The sequence below is a fragment of the Falco biarmicus genome, chromosome Z, assembly GCF_023638135.1.
Source record: "Falco biarmicus isolate bFalBia1 chromosome Z, bFalBia1.pri, whole genome shotgun sequence".
Lineage (NCBI taxonomy): Eukaryota > Metazoa > Chordata > Aves > Falconiformes > Falconidae > Falco > Falco biarmicus.
The window spans coordinates 53,309,457-53,327,327 of record NC_079311.1 but is presented as its reverse complement, the minus strand read 5'-3'; the positions used below and the strand labels follow the sequence as shown (position 1 = coordinate 53,327,327).

The window sequence follows — 17,871 nt, the reverse complement described above, 5'->3', positions numbered from 1 at the left end:
CTGGTATTCCTCAGAGAACTGCAGCCTTTCATAAAGCACCTAATAAAGCTTTTTTAATATGAATAAAAGTGATTGATTTCAATAGCACTCAATATACTACCCGTTAAAGTTTTTTAATCTCTAATTTCTCTTTGTTGTTTTAAAAAATAATCTTTCTAATGTTTTCACTTATGGAAAAATCTGTACCTTTAAAGTTAAATTCCTGTAAAAAAAAATAATCAAAATTGAATACGAAACTGTAATGCTACCCATAGATATTTTTTTCAAAATTACATATATGTGAATTAAAAATATCTGACGGAAATGTTAACATCAGATCTCACAATAATCAGCCTAGAACTTATTAAACTGAGGATTCCTCTAATATTTTGATCTCTATCAATTGTCCCAAGTACTCCTTGTCAATGTTTTATAAATTACATGCAGTACAGTATTGCTCAATACATATTTTTCATCTTAGCATATTGCTTTACATTTGAACATGAACGTTAGTAGATGTACTGTATGAATTGAAAATCTGTTACCAGGCAAAACAAAATTCCTACACTCTTTCCATATGTTGTCACCTTCCATTTACCCATGCTGAATTCAATCTGCTGTCATTTTAAGCACGCAATTAGCTAGACTGTTTTGAAGTGGCTCTTTCCTTTCTTATTCTTTGCTTAGAAGCATTTTCAGCTGTCACCTCTATTTAAGTATATGCAATAAACTTTTTTGAAAGTAAGAACTTTAATGTATTTTAATCTGAAAACCATTTTCAATGGTTTTTCTCCTTTATTTCATCTTGCCTCTGACAATCAAACCCACACCCACAAAATTTCATACTGATAAGTAAAATTTTACTTTGTTAGTTCATTTCTAGACAGCGTACATGAAAACAGAACTGCTAATCAACAAAGAACAATAATTCTTATGTGCATTTGTAAAATACATGGAACTATATTTCACAGACATGAATAATGTTTGCCTCTGTAAACACTTCAAATATTGAAACGGGAGATTGAAGTATTATGGGTTTTATTCACTAGCCTGTAACCAATCTTTGGTCTAATGCTTTACTTCACAACATCAAAATAACTTATCCAGTCCTCTAAAAATTTTGTTCCTATCCTAGATTAACAACGCAGAAATTAAGTGAGAGTGAATGCTCTCAAAATGTGTATGTTTCTCTTTTAATTTCAAAACAAAATCAATGAATTTCCAAAATAGAATGAAACGTAACCTTCCAAAACACTTCATTAAAGCTATGGGAATGGTGCCTGTATGGTATTTGTGATTAAGACTCAATATTTATGCCCTGTCTTCTATTTTACTCCTAGCTGAAGCAGGGGCCTGATCATCAGCATCCTCACGATTCTAGTAGGTCCTTTCTTACAGGATCAAATATTTTAACCTGGATTAGAAATAACTTCCTCAATTCAAGCTCAGTTAAAACATTTTATATTCTCGCCAAACAACCCACAAATTCATTTAAGCAAACATGGCTTAACCAAGGGTAAATCATGCCTGACAAGTTTGGTGACCTTCTATTACACATTGGTGGATGAAAGAAGAACAGCTTATGCTATCTACCTCGACTTGTGCAAAGAATTTGACACTATTCTGCATGAAATCTTTGTCTTTAAACTGCAGTGCCATGTGTCTGACAGATGGACCCCCTGGTGGATAAGGAATTGGCTGGAAGGTCATACTCAAAGAGTTATGGTCAGTAGCTAGATATCCAAGTAGACACCAGTCACAAGTGACATTCCTCAGGGATCAGTATTGGGACTGTTTAACATATTTGTTGGTGACATGGATAGTGGGACTGAGTGTACCCAGAGGAATTTTGCTGACACCAAGTGGTACAGTTGACATGCTGGAGGGCAGGGATACCATCCAGAGGGACTTGAAAGGTTTGAGAGGCAGGCCTGTGTAAACCTCATGAAGTTCAACAAGGTCAAGTGCAAGTTCCTGCACAGGGGTCAGGGCAATCCCAAGCACAAATATAGGCTTGGTGGAGAATGGATTGAGAGCAACCCTAAGGAGAAGGACTTGGAAGTGTTGGTTAACAAAAAGATCAACATGATCCAGGAGTGTATGCTTGCAGGCGAGAAAGCCAGCTATACCCTGGGATGCAGAAAAAGAAGCATGGCCAGCCAGGTGAGAGAGGTGATTCTTCCCCTCTACTCCGCTCTCATGAGACCCCACCTGGAGTGTTCACCTCTGGAGCCCCCAACATAAGAAGGATATGGACAGGTTAGAGTGAGTTCAGAGGAGGGCCATGAAGACGATCAGAGGCCTGGAGCACCTCTCCTACGAAGACAGGCTGAAAGAGTTGGGGTTGTTGAGCCTGAAGAAGAGGCTTTGGGGACACATTTTAACAAACTTCCAGTATCTAAAGAAGGCCTACAAGGAAGCTGGAGAGGAACTTTTTAGAAGGGCATGTACTGATAGGGCAAGGGGTAATGGCTTTAAACTGAGAGAGGGTAGATGAGATATTAGGAAGAAATTCTTTACTATGAGGGTGGTGAGACACTGTTAACAGGCTGCCTAGAGGAGCTGTGGATGCCCATCCCTGGAAGTGTTAAGGCCAGGCTGGACGGGGCTTTGAGCAACCAAGGCAGGGGGCCTTGAAACCAGATGATGTTTAAGTCCCTTCCAACAAAGACTGTTCTATGATTCTATGAAATACATATGTTCTGACAAAACTATTTACTAAAATATAGCCATTGCTTTTAAAGAAACATACATGTTTAATTGGGCATTCTAGAATAACTAATAAATTATATAAACTGAAGTGAATAATTTTTCAGATCCAACTTCCCTCCCCCCACACCCCAGCCCCCCACCCTGCCCCCGCAAGACAGTGTTATAAGTTAGAAGACTTTCTTTCAAACCAAAGATTTAATAGGAAAGATGTAGTCTCATGATTTATAGATTATCACTGGCCACCTATATGTACATAGTTATAAGTTGATCATGATACAATTTGCACAAAACTGGAATATAAGGCATAATTACACAACTATTAGGAAAAATCAAAGTGGACCTTCCCTCATGATAGTTGTTGTACAATTAGTAGAACTCTGCTATGTTTTAATTCAGTGAAGGAGTTATACATAGAAGGTGTTGCAATAAACCCCTCTGGGACTTAATTATGTCCTGGGAGAAAAATACATGCTTGTAGGAACGTATTTTTATTTTCCAAATGAATGAGGCTTTTTACACACATTTAAACTAAACCCAGTTTGTAGTCCCTGCCAATTTACTTCAGTAAATGATTTTATTAAAAACTTTCATCAAAATTTAGGCAGTTTATTTTACTGGGGAGAGAACAAATCAGTAAAAGACAAAACACATTCATAAAGCAGTCAGGTCACTGGGTTACTGATGAAGGGTTTCCAAAGATTCTTGCAGTTCATGTCATAAGCTGATTAAATATAAGAAAAGATGTAATTTTTAATTTTTCTTTTGTCACTACCCTAATTAATATGAATATCAACATGTTTATTATTATTGCTAGAACTGATTTAATATTATACTATACTCAATTAATTAATTAGGTTTTCTGGATTTCTTCTACTTCCTTGGTCTTTTTCTAAATTGTTTTATATATAGTTAGGCAGAAATGTAAGTTCTCTTGCTAGAATATTTTAAGTCATTTCCATAAATATATCAAGTACTACTACTCAAAAGAATAAAGGATTTTTAGAAGGGATTTCAGGTTGAAGGAAATACTATCAAATCTCTTGTAGCCATCAGTAAAATAAATATAAAATTTCTTCAATAATCTGTTTATTTCTAAGAATAAGTTCCTACAAACCTAACAACATTCAAATGTTGTTAATTAATAAACCATTGATCTGGAAATTCTTAGTTTACTAGTAACCAATGATGACCTGACTACATTCAATGCTTTTAAAGAGAAACCTACCAAAACCAGTTATATGTACACCTGGAGCTTCCAAAGGCCTAAAATCTTAAAGTGGAAAGAAAGTGTAAGCAAACTAATTAGCAAAAATAATTTGTGTAAGAACTTAGAAGAGATAACTGAGGTTGTTTAAAAAAAGTTTACTAGATGGCGAAAAAGTCCTGGTTATATGTGTCCTTGAAACAACACTCCAGACAGTAAACTAGCTCTGCTTGAGAGTATCCTGGAGGGTCTCTGCAAACATGCCAGTTAATTTAAACTTAGTAGAGAGTCTGCAGCTTGTTCATTCTCAGGGATGATAATAGAACTAATCAATTCTCAGCCAGCTTACATAAAAGTACCACAATGTTATAAGCAATGAGCAGTACACAGAAACATCTTTTCTTGAAAAAGGAAATTTACACGCACATTCATTTAGTGATATTAGCTACATCTCAGGTTTGTACATCTATTGTACTTATACATACCATTTATTTTTTCCAGTGGAAATAAAAACAGATTTAAATCCTTCATTAGCAAGAAGAGAGGAAAAAGAAACAGAAAAAAAAAAAAAAAAAAAAAAGAAGAAGAAGAAGAAAGGCAATAGAACTAGGTAGAACTAGGTAAAATCAATCATTTTAGTGCATTTCACCATAAATCAAAAGATCAAGAGCTCAGGTATCTACATAATCTACATGGGAATTCTCATTACTGTTTCCCAGAGAATTTCCTACCTAACTCACCTTCCGACCAATGTAATATTACAAAAAGTCTTTATAGCTTTTGTCCCATTACTCTACAGTGGTCTTTGAAATTTCTTGGCCTGAGAATAACACTTTGATCACTCAGGGAATGACATCAAGCCTGGCTGTATATGCAATGAAGCTGATGTGTAGGTTGTCTTTAAGCAATTGCCTCTTCTGCACAAAAAGATTGCTTAGAAATTCGTATTAAATCTCTAGCTAGTGATCTGGTGAATTGAAAGTCTGAAGCTCTGTAAAGAAAGTAAGGGAACCTCTGCATAATATATGATTTTCTGTGTGAACATTTCAAGTGCATATTCTCGCAATAGATGAAAAAATGTTACTGAAACTTTGAAAGAGATATAATGAAAATTTAAACTAATAAAATTAAATAAAAAATTAAATAATAAAACTATAAGAAAAATTTTAAAGTAAAAAATTTAAGGAAAAATTTCTACTGTTAGAGATTAGCTACAAGATCTGTTACTCCTTTATATGATTTTCAACTAACAGTAAATTTGCATGCACTTGAAAGAAAAAATTGTTTGTGTTACCTTCCCTTTCAAAATTTTCTAGAAAAAAGAATAAAAAAATCCTATATGAACAAGTTATTTTTTTCTGAAATCATAGTTCATTAATAGTTCAATTGTTACAATTTATCCTAAGGACAGGAAAGAGTTGTCAAGTATATAGGTACTTCTGGGACATTGTCAGTTTTGTTCTATAAATATCACTGCTATTTCATAGGTATCTGAATGCAAATTATAACAACTCTGTGCTCCAGAACTCATTGAGGCACACATATTCGATCAGTCTTCCTGAACATGTAAGCAAGTAATTTCCAATAAAATTTTCTCTGTCATGGTATAGCAACATAGTTCAAAAGTGCCAAAAAATACTAACTTCTTTACAAACAGGCACTTTTTCCAGCATAACAGCTACCAAAAAAGACAGGCATAGTCACCTAGACAGTCAATAAAACAAAAAAGGGTGAGATGACTAATGCAGATATGGTCTTCTTTATACCATAGTGCACAGATTCAAAAAGTCACAGGGTCACTTCTAAAATGCAAATTACTAACTTTCAAAGTCAGCTCTTGAATCTGAGGTTATTGTATTTGTAAAAGTCAATACATATTTCTTTTTCAGTCCATACAATTAAAAATGTATTCAATTTTTTGACAGATTTTTAAACCCAGGAAAATCTAATAAAGTACCGGGAAATAGCAGAAATTAACAAATCCTTGTTTCATTTAAAACAGAGATTGCTTTTATACTTTGAGTGATTCTTCAATTATATGAGTATGGTCAATCTTTCATCAGAACTACTGTTTTGTTAAAATGTTGGAAAGACTACAGATTCAGTGTCACAAAAAAATAATTAAGTCAGTTTATAACACCTATTCAACATGGAGAATTTTTCTCATGTCTGCTCTCCTAAGCAGCACTAAACATCTGATCCAGAGTTTGCAGTTTTGTTGTGATAAAATCTATGGAGCTTCAAAAGCACCAATATGTCATTTTATTTATTATCATACAAAATATCTAAAGTGCATGGTTGTCATATTGAATTCAGGAACAATAAGGAAGTTTTTACATCATATTAACAATTGTCTAGAAATTCATTGTATTTTCTCCCTAAAAGTTATATTTATATCTTCATGTATTTAGGTGGAGTAAAGAATATTAAGTAATAGACCATTTTAAACTACTGCAGATGAAATTATTTGGAATAGAAAAAATAGATTAAATTTAAGAACTTAATACCAACAAGTTTTGTACATTGCCAAGATAGATTTATATTTGTGCATGTAAATTTTCACCCTTTGTAGTGTCTTGTTTTTTCAGTTCAAAAATATTAAGCAATATTTAGAAGTTGTAGATCTCTGTGAGATCTGTTCTTCATTTCCCTAGGTCTTTACTACCTGTAACATCTACTTCTTAAAGTGAGTGGATCTGAGGAATTTAGGTTTTTACTATAGGTATTTTACTGGATGTCCTGGAGCCATACTTACAGGTGTACAGGGCAGCGCCTTTCGAAAACTAATAGGCATTTTGTTTCTTGTGGAAAATATAACTTAAAGAGATATAGTTTAAAAACTGCCTTTTCTGGTTTTGCTTGTGAAGTAACTCTTGATCATAGCAGTACAAATTATTTTAATGGAGCAGTGTACTGAAGAAAAAGATTAAAATGTTGCTTTGTGTTAATCTGTGTTGTATTATATAGGAGAGCTTGCCTCTGTGTGCCTTTTCTTATAGAGGTTGAATGTCTCACTCAATCTATTTGTGTTCCATGATTTTAGTAATACCTTAAGTAACAGCTGGAAAATTCACTTCAGAAATAAGTCAGCTTTCATTAAGACAATTTTAGGCTGTGGTTCCACAGTTGTTCTGAGATTTTTTTTTTCCTTATGTTTAGAAGGTCTAGTACTGCCATGACTATTTTGGTGACTAGGAGCTTACCTGAGCTGAGTTATAATAGAACTACTAATCTTCAAGTGGAAAGAACATACCCATGGATGAATCAGAAATACTGTTTTTACTCTGCAAAGCAAGACCAAGTTTCCTATCATTAGGGTCAAGAAACAGACCTCCTTGTCCCTACAGAAAGAAAAAATAATTTCTTTACCAAGACATTTATAAATTACTTAGGAAACCATAGTCTGTGAGCAAATCCTGTTAATTGCCATGGTAGCTACAAATTTTCATACTATGTAATTCTTAATGAATTCTGATAATAAATAAATTAATACGGAGTGAGCTGACGATGAGGAAGCTAGGAATACCTGCAGCTGTAATTTGTCTTTTGTATGTTGGAAAACTTCAAAGCCCAGTGGTCTACAAACTACAAATTATTCTTACACTCTCTTTTGCAGGAAAATATGAAGGAGTGTTAAGGTTTTGATTTTCTAGTAACAATAAATAGAATGCTTGGGAAAAAAAGGAAGGTCTTTTCATAGATAACTATTGTGGAATTATGATAAGGCCAGTAAAAGTTGATTAAGATGTCTAATAAGTTTCTTTGCATAGATCACAAAAATGTGTACATTGTGTGTAAACAGGGCAGTCTGTCATTATTTTCCATTATCATGCACCTAATAAAAATACAGAGATTACAGTGTTAATTTTAATAGACAGTATTCCCCTTCATTATAAATATTTGTGTTTAATGAACTCACAATGTCAGTCAAAAGCTATTTATTATTATATAAACAATGATCAAGTTAGCAAGTAGGAACCACTCAGGTTAATTAAACCTCATCAAAATAGGTAGAAGCAGTATTACTTTAAAGACATCTGATTCGATTCTGAAGTTTTAATCAAATAGAAGGCAGAATGAATCCAAATGAAAAGGGATTAATCTCCATGGAAAGCAAGAACTTTTAAAATTTATTAGCAAAACCAGTTATCAATTAGTAAATGTTGTACAGGTATTTGGTAAGTGTTGTTTATTTCATATCAAAATATAGGTGGGGAAAAGAAATAAATATGATGAGCTGAATTCTGACTGAATTTTGTGCAAAGTCAATAACAGTCTGCCCTGTAGTTTTCCTTGTTGAGTATCTAAGCTTCCATGTAGCATTTCTAAATGCATCATATTCTTTTATAGTCACAAAGTAAAGGCATTAAACAAGACAGCTACTGAAATTATTCATACTATGATGGATAAACTTAAACAAGGAGGTTTGCTTTCCCTTTAATTTTATCTGTTCACTTTGTTTCACAATCTTTAAATATAGTAGATGTCTTTAGATTGAAAAAAAAAAAAAAACCCAAAAAAAAGAAAAAAACAAACTAAAACCCCACAAAACTGAAAATTGCTTACTAGTTGCAATTACAAGAGGGCAAGAATCCCCTCTTATAGTAGTAAAAGTTTTGGTCCTGTGACAATGGCTACCCAGGAATGAAAGAGACTCTCTCTTTTGATGGCTTTTAAAATCACTTTATCTGAGAGGCGATCACCTTACAAGATAGAGTTTGCTTCCCCCTTCTTTTAGGTCTTTAACCTACTTGAGAGAACTGATCTTTTAACTGTTATCCTTTTGCAAAAGAAAGTAACCTTAGTAATAGGAAACCTCATGTCAAGTTTAACAGTTAACAGTTAATTTAAAAGGTGATCACAAGAGAGTTGGCTTCTTTTAGCTGTTTTGGGTTTAATGCTGAAAATAATTGGCACACAATAACCAGCAGAAGGAAGCCACTTAGAGGGTGTTAGCTATACTATAAGGCACAGAGAGAGATACTGCCACATGGGTTATATTTTTCAGGTAGAGGTTCCTCATATTCGTGCTTATTTGCTGATATTAACATTCTGCACCTTACCAAAGATGTCACCTTGAACTTCCTGATGATTACCCATTTTCTCTCACTGACAATTGACAAGCCTGACATACTCATCAAGCTGCTGAATTTGTAATTTGCAGAGAACTTTCCTCAATAGCACCTGGATAACAGAAAAGAAGTGCTATAATGTGAATCTAGCATGCATTTTAATGCAACTCTTGCCTTAAGACAACTGCTGGCACAGCAACTGAGTTTTTTTCACCAGTCATGGAGAAAAATAATGTAGCAAGACACAAGGAGTACCTGAGCTGTGATTCCCATCTCTTCTAAAACTTTTTGCTCCATTTAGCTGATAGGTTTATTCTTAATTTCTGCTATGCAAAAGAGGCTAAATAAAACCTTCAGACTTAGCCCAAAGGCTGGCCTCTGGCCTCCTTGTCTGCAGCTACTTGGTATTTTATGTTACATGAACATGGCTTCAATAAACGGTACAAATTAAAATTCATACATAATTCAATATGATCCTTTTTTGGTCTTTCTTGTTATTATTTTCTATAGATTGAACACAGGAAAACAAACACTTATTTGAAAATACTGTAAGTAATTCCAGCAACTGTACAAAATTAGTGTTGTGAAGTTTCTAAAGGATACTCTTCTCTGATGCAGAAGGTTCAGAATTTGAGGGGAAGAGCAGTAATAGTCCAAAGAGAAAACAAGTCATATTGATGGATTCATTTCTTCTTGTACTGTTTTCTCAAATATATTACTTAGACTATATATAGTAAACCTTTTAATATCATGATCCTAGATTTTTGATTTCAACAAAGGAAAACATGGGTAAACATGAAGTCTGGTATTAACATGTTGACATGATTAATGTAATGTGACATGTAATTGCATCTTTTCCACCAAAAAAGAGACTAACCAATATTCTAAGGAAATTGCAAGTATGTGATTGACATGCTAGTGATGTCTCTGAAACTTATCCACCAAAAACTACAAGAAACCTGGGCACAAAAAAGCAAACAAAGAAACTGGAAAACATAACTACAAAAGAGTCAAGGTCATTTCCTACATCCAAGTTTCAGGCACAGATCTATTCATAGACACAAACACTGTAATCTTCATGGTGTATTACCTAGCTAACCTTACATATTCACATACAGACTTGGAAAACAGGGGTTAAAAAGTAATAAAAATGACTATTGAAACCAAACAGATACAGAGAAACAAAAATATTCCTTTCAGGATCACCAAGTCTTTCCAGTGACCCTCTTTATGTGTGCATTTGATTTCTTTTTATAAGACACCCTCTATTTAATTTGAAGCCAGAACATTTTTTCTTGCTAGAGCTATAGGGTGGAGTACCAGAATGCAGCCTTGACCAGAGGGCTGTGTCTGTTTAGTGACAGAAAGGATACCATTATGAAATATCAAACAAATGTCAAAGTTAAAAAATGAAACACGGAGATAAAGGGGCACAACTATTCATAAAGGTTACCATTTTAAAGTATTAATATTCATATCCATAAGGACATGTTTGCCATGAATACAAGCCAAGCCTGATCTGCAAGATACAGATGGAGTACTCCAGCTTTTTAGTAATTTTCTTTGATTATAATTACATATGTTAGTAAGGGCAGAGGTGGTCAACTTTAATGCTGCTGAATACAGCATATGAACACTTAAAATGACAGAGAGTGTCTCTGCTTTTTAGGTTAATGGGAACATAATAGACCTCAATAAGCCTGCTTTCCCCTTCTTTCCACCAGCAAAGGCCAAGCTCTCAAATGCAGCACACGAACAGATTATTTACCAAGTTAGCAGGAGCTTGACTTAACCAAGGTTGGACAGCCTAAAGCTGTCTCTCTAGTGCCAAGGAGAAGCTAGAATATTTATTATTTTCAAATGTTCAAAGCATATTATTTCTTTTGAAATACTTAACTTGCACTGTAGGCAAATCTGCGGGTAACTACACTATTGAAATACGAACCTTTTTCATAGCTCTAAAATTCACACTATTTTAAAGGCTATTTTACCAGGTAATTCTTCTAAATGAATTACCACATTATTTTGTGCAGTTGTATAGCCCTAGTCTCTAGAATATGACTACTTATCAACAGAAAGCCATGGCTGCAGCCTACTCCTGATGCTCCTGTGCAAGCTCCATCAACCCAATCAAGGCAGATCAACTGTTACACAGTAAGATGAGCACTAGCACAATATAGAACACAGACCTCTTTGCTTGGTTGGAAAGTTTTTACCTTTTGATGGCTGGAACATAATAATAAATTTGTCACTGCAATTTTTTTCTGCTGCTTTTATCCATTCCAGGGGGATGCAATAAACATTGTAATGTTGCACTAGCACCTCTGTTCTGCATTGAAGGCTCACGCCTAGGCCACAGCTGTCTGATTGAAGGCCAGAACACAGAATATACATGTGGTGATTTAGTGACAATATAAAATGCTAACAACTGACTTACACTAAGTAGCAGTTAGCCTATCCAGCTACAGAAACTGATGACAGTATGTGCAAAAAGTCTATGACAAGCCAATGACAAATGATGGACAAACATAGTCTTACAGAAGTTTTTAACTGAGACACTGGTTGTGAAAGTTTAAAACTACTGGTTTTGGAAAACTACCCCATTTGTAGTATCCCAACCTACTTTAATTACCATTCTTCCACTGATAATGGAGCCATGTATACAGTTATAAGACAGGTTGAAGATTGTTTGTCACAATTCATTTGCCTCAGATCAAAAATAAGAAGAGCCCTATAAAGATGTAGATATGCGAGGGGTGCGGACTTAAACTGAAAAATAGATGGCAGTTTTAACTGGTAGGTGAAATAGTTTTATTAGGTTTAAGAATAACTGAAAAATAGATGGCAGTTTTAACTGGTAGATGAAATAGTTTTATTAGGTTTAAGAATATGCTTCTCTGAAAACTGATATTTGGTTTTATGGAAAGGTAAGGGGAAGGGGAAGAAAGATTCTTTTTCATTACTGAGAGGTTTAAAAATTTAGTTTTGTTCTGGAAGAAAACAGATATTTTAAAATAAAAAATGAATGACACTCATACCTGGATCTTATTTACACATTTATTATAATACTGAAACATCTAATTCCTCTATCAGACTCAACTAATGCATACTCTGGAACTATTTGTTCTTTTGAAAGAAAACATAATTCACAACAAACATTCAAATCCTTCCACAGTTCAGAAATTAAATTGATAAAAGCATCTGGGTTATCAAAACATTTCATCCCCTTCTTACATTAATATTAACTTTGACTTGATATTTGTATCTACTAACCACATCTCTAAATCTCGTTTTTGCTCCATCCTTTGAAAAATAGATGGTAACTTTGTTAATGGATAGAATATTCTATCTTAAGGAGAATTCATGTCTATAATATATTTTAACCTTTTTTGTGAAAAATATATCAAGGTGTCTATTGTTTTTCATTCAAAATTGTAAAAGAATTGTGATATAATGAAACCAGGCATAGAGGAGTCTTAAAGCTAGGTTTTTTGCATCCTATCCTAGTACAGGTCTCTATGACCAGGCTTTAGAGAACTTCTGCTCTTAAGCAGTCTAGTCCAAAGATAGTTGGAAGACTTCTCAGGTGAATATGGTGTTGAATCTACAACCTTTTCACAAAACAATTAGTTTCAAAAGATTAAGGTTCTGTTTGTTTCTTTGTTTTTTTAAATGAAAAATGTGCATATTTTAAATGAAAAATATGTCAATGTATGTACTATTTAAAAAGCTTCTGAGATAATCTTTAAACTTTTCAGAGTATCCTAGTTTACTCCAGAGAGTATATCTGGTCATAAGTTTAATTATTCAATCGTTTTTTCTAACCAGTTTATGTCACATAATATTTGAAACTTGAAGCTTAAATGCTACACAAATAAGTACGCATTCTCTGTGCACTCCCTGTATATTTTCCTCTTTTAGTTATATTCTGAGATCTAGACTGGGGTTTTTTTCCCTTTTATTTCTTTTCTGAGATTTAGACCTCTTTTTTCTTTGTGTGTGTGTGTGTGTTTTCCTTCTGCTAAGCTTCATATATGCTCTGTAACCAGCAGATCAGAAAGGAAGTCTCAGGAATGAATCTGAAAAGATTTATGAAAAGTCTGAGACATGCAGAGAAGGTACCAGTAACATCAGTTTTGCAAATATACTCATGTGTGAGAGTGTTTGTGACAGGAATGACTCATGAATGGTTAAAGGTGAGATGTTAGAGAAATTTACAAGTTTTGCAGGAAATGTAGGTTTGTAAAACTAGATTAGAAAAAAAAAACAAACGCCACCTTTCAGAATTAGCTAGGTGGGTTTGTGTTGGGTTTTTTTGTTTGTTTTTTTGTTTGTTTTACAATTGATTTGCTAATGTTATCCTCTACATTCAAAACAAAAATCAAATCATGAAGTCTTAGAAAGTTTTCTGCTTGTAGTTCTAGCAACAGTTTCAAGATGGCTTTATCTTCAAAAATGCTATTTTGGCTGAATCCTACTTTGTTTTCTTTTGTGAGTATATATGAAGTTTGGATTACTTTATTAAAAACACTTCCATATTCATCATTTTCTTCTCTCTAACTATCACCTTAGCACAATCTCTGACTTCTTATCTCTTATGCATTCTATTTCATGTACTATAAAATCCTGTTGCTTTTTTTGAAATTTTTCCTAAAAAAATTATTTTTTATTTTATATTTATCTCTGCAATGTTGTTCCTCTTGTAACAGTATTGATTTTTACAATATATTTTCTGTTACTTTTATAATCCATGTTCTGTTGTTATTTACTCTTTCTTTATTATTCATACCATGACTAGAAGAGCTTTTATAAAAGATATTACAGCTGTGTTTTGTTGTTCACAAAATCACTGAAATGACATAGCAAAGGGAAGTGATGGATCCTCCATCTCTTTACATCTTTGTACCAAGATTATATGTATCTCTGAAAGGAGTTGATTAGTCAAAAAAAGATTACTGAAAGATTAATAAAATTGTGCTGTTTTGTTATATAGTGACGAGGAATAAATGAACAAACTATTTAAAAGATCTGTTGTGTCCTAAATAACGTCAACCTTATACTAGAAAGTTTTAAACTATTTTTTTTTTACACATTGAAGGTGAATTTTGTATCATTTTTATTATAGTCATCACTATATACATAGCAAAATATTCTTATTTATAGATGGTATAAAACTCTGTATCTCAAAAAAAAAAACCCAAGGCCAAAAAATTATAATTTCCATTTCTAACACAAAGAAAGGTCATAGAAGCAAGGCCTCTATTTGCTAACAGCCATGTTTCCTCTACTCTTTGAAATCCAAGGAACAATTAAAGTAGTAGCAGTTAAAAATTATCCATTAATTAGAGCTGGAAGCAAGCACCCATGAAATACAGGTGATAACCATAAATCAGAACAATTAGTCTGTCTAAAAAAGCAACATGATCAAATCAGAAACTCTCTACCAGCTGCTCATTTAATCTTAGGTTGCAGTGTTTTTCTGTTCTGAGGAGACAAATCTTATGGCATGACGTTGAAATTTTACAGCTATGCATCCCTCAAGGTTATTCCTTGCAAGAAAGTACAGCCACTCCTGCTAAGATCTTTGCATATAATTGCCCTTAAAAATACCAGTTGTTTCTAAAGAAGCATGAATAAAATTAAGAAGAAACAGGAATAGAATCAAGGTAGGTTTTTGTAAGCTTGGGTGAAATAAATTAATATACTCTACTTCCCAAAGTCATTTAAATGGACATCAGTATTCAATGCTGTGATGAAATGTAATATAATCATTAGAAAGAATCACAAACAAAAACTTCAGGTACTACCACATTAAGGGGTGTGTGTGTGTGTGTGTGTGAAGTGAAGAAGGGGGAAGACCTTATGTAGAACTTCAAGATTCCTACAGCGACACAGGATAGAGAAGAACAAAACTAGAGAGGCAAAGCAACAAATGCCATTTATCTCTTTAAGTGTTGTGTCTATACATGGAAGGACAATTAATGGTGTGACTCAGATTCTACTAGCCAATAAATTTTATTAAATGTCAGCTTTCCTTTATTTCAAAGTAATTCACTTTTTTGCAGCTTTCATAAATAATACAAAATCTTCAAGGAATATCTAAATATCTCTCTAATTCCCAGCAAAAAAATGCAGGAACAAATAAGAATTTCTCAAAATTGACTTGGCTGTGAGGGCCATTGGGGAGCACATCTTTCTTTCAATACAAAATAGAAACCAGGTGTATTTGGATAATGGTATTGCTAATTATTACCATGCCTAATTTTCTTGTTTCAGTGTCACTGATATGCATGGATTTCACAGCAGTTCAGAGAAAGAGGTGATCTGTCAGCCCCCAAACTATTGCTGTTACAACTCACTCTCAGTGTTCTCTCTTCCCCCCTTATCCTTTGCAAAACAAGAATGATAGAGAAAAACCTGTTACATGTAAGAAACTGTCAGAATACTACAAGTCACTATCCATTAGAAGTGCTCTGAAATAAAACAATAAAAACATAAAACTAAGTAAAGTTTGTGGGGTTTTGTTGTGTTTGGGGTTTTTTTGTTTGTTTGTTTGTTTGTTTTTCCCGCTGAGCAAGACTCCATGGCAACAATAGTGCAGAATAGCCACTGGCCAGCATACTGCTAGAGATTATTAGCCAGGGTAACTAGGACCTGTTCCTGAAAGGAATAAAAGAAAATATAAAAATTCTAGATGGTGAAATTACCCACTGTAGTTTACTTAAATTATTTAAGCTCAACAAAGCTGTAAATATGTGAAAACTTCAGTACTGTTTGAAAATAAATAGCAAGAAAATAATTGAGAAAAGCTGTGATATAATAATCTTTATCTTTTTACCCTCCCTAAAAAGTAGGACATAATTGCAGGTAAAAATGAACCTTTCTATAATCATATCCCAGTTTTCATATACAAAGCTACAATTGAAAAAAATCCTTTTTTAATTCCATGGTGTCAACTGTTTCTTTCAGTTACTTCTATTCAAACATTGCAGAATGCCAAATTACTGCTAGTAATGACATTAGTTTCTGAGGCTCAATGAGCAAAATCTGACAATTATTTATCAGAAGATGGCAAATACTCAATTATGCTTCAGCTTCTGAATTTATATTCACAATCATAAATACTGTCCATACAGTCAAATCAAAAGCAAAATTGTACTAACATATGCATTTTTCAAGTTTGCTGTATTAATAAATCATTTACTAGAATATTATTTCATATCACATGCTTTACAAGTATGTTGGTCTAAAGCAAAAGCTTTTCAATGGAGCCACTTCAGAATCACAGTAATGAAATGGGATCTGTAAATACAGAAGAGCTATGATGGAAAGGGCAGGGAGGAGAGAGAGAGAATTCTAAATAACAGTTTTCTATTGCTTCTTTTTCTTCTTCTGTGAATCACCCTGAACATCTATTTTTTATGCTACAAGGAGCCCTTTGTAAAGAGCTGGAAATCCATCTTACATACTCAGCTGTATCTTAGGTCAAGTGCTGCTCAGTAAACATTCATAGAATTGCACATGACAGGTAATATTTCATAATGGTTTCTTCTGTCCTAACCTGCCCATTCTTTAGTGCTGAACTACCATAACTGAATTAATATGCAGCTGAAATTGGAAATGTATAATTATGTAGTTTATACCAAAATTAATTTAATTATGTGAGGAACTGAGCAGAGGAGCCAAGGTTTGGAAGTCCTTTAAACTGAAGACAAAAATATTATTAAAGCTTACTTCAGAAAAAGGCAATATTCCTGTTTTGTTCCCTCCCACCCCCAGTACTAGACTGTATTTCAGTATTAGTATTAATAATCATAGAGACAGTGCCATCAGTATGCATAAAGCTATTCAGTAGCTGATTGCTTGTTATACCAGACACATAGCAATCATAGGCACAAAGTGACATAATTTGGTACAGTAAAACTCACAAAATGTTTTACTTTTCAGGAGAAGAGAACACAATGCAACCTGAGTGCTGTAGCACATAGTGACACAATACACTTGATTCTCTATTACAACTACACCTTGTACAGCCATTTACCCCTGAGAAAACTGAGGTATAAAATGTAGTTTTTCACACCTAATTTGTAAATTACTACATCAGAGGCAATTGCAGATAATCAAGTTCATGATTACTTTTCTTTGCATGACAGTATGGTCACAAGTGAGCCTTTACTCAAGGTGTAGTTCCAGGTTAGGTTTTATTCAGAGGAGAAACCATTTTAGGAAGCTCGTTATTGCTCCTCCGAAATGGAGCTAGCCTTCTGAATTGAACCAAACTAAGTTCTACAGGGGAAAGCTTCATTGTTAGCACCATAACATAAATGTAAGAAGAGTTAGAAAAAGGAACTGTATCAACAGTTTTTACTCCAATCATTTCAGCTGTCTGGGTTACAGCACCACACCACATAAAGCTCTGTTAGAACAATTGTTGGGGAAGCAAACACATGTGAAGACAGAAACTGATAAACAGGAGTTGAAGAAGAAACATTTATACTGACTTCTTAACTAGAATTTACTCTTTGCTCAGCTGCAACATATCTGAAATGGTCCTACTTGAGTCAGCAGAAAAAATCGGGTGAGTAAATGTCCTTGTGAATTAGGATCTCATATTTTTCCCTACAGAATCATTTTAGTCCTATAAGACACACGTCTGAGCAAAATGATGCTACATAAAGTTAAGAATCTATGTCTAATGTAATAATTTTGCAAAACAAAGGAAATATATCAGAGACCCTAAACCAAATTTACTGATAGTCCATCATGCTCACTATGCAATACCAGGGAAACTATTACATAACATTTTCAAATAAGAGAACTAGTGGAAAACCATTGATTTTTAACAGTCATAAATGTTATTGCTTTTCTAACCTGCCTCAAACAAAAGGAGAGCATGATTTTTCT

At 33.7% G+C, this 17,871-nt stretch overlaps 1 pseudogene; it reads left to right on the top strand.

Moving 5' to 3' along the window:
* Window positions 1–1,923: 1,923 nt before the first annotated feature.
* The window catches only part of LOC130142193 (E3 ubiquitin-protein ligase Topors-like), a 64,178-nt pseudogene continuing 48,230 nt past the window's right edge, over window positions 1,924–17,871 (top strand).